This window comes from Cariama cristata, unplaced genomic scaffold, assembly GCF_000690535.1.
Source record: "Cariama cristata isolate BGI_N322 unplaced genomic scaffold, ASM69053v1 scaffold39147, whole genome shotgun sequence".
NCBI classification, from domain to species: Eukaryota; Metazoa; Chordata; class Aves; order Cariamiformes; family Cariamidae; genus Cariama; species Cariama cristata.
Window position 1 is genome coordinate 1 of NW_009626640.1, and position 252 is coordinate 252.

Sequence of the window (252 nt, forward strand, 5' to 3'; positions counted from 1 at the left end):
GCATCTTCCCCGGGCAGCTGTGCTGAATTTCCAGCCAGGGCAAGGATTCCGCTGGGGTCCCTGCCTGGCTTGGAGTGCCGGGATGATGCTGTGGCCATCCCCGCGGTGCACACAGTGACCCTGGTGCTGCACAGGGGGGAGCGCAAAGGGCCCCTCCTTCAGCCAGGACCTGGGGCAGGGCTCGGGCAGCGCTGCAGCCTCCTCTCCCAGGAAGCCGGGCACTTGGCTCACAGCCTACCCCTCTGCCTCCTC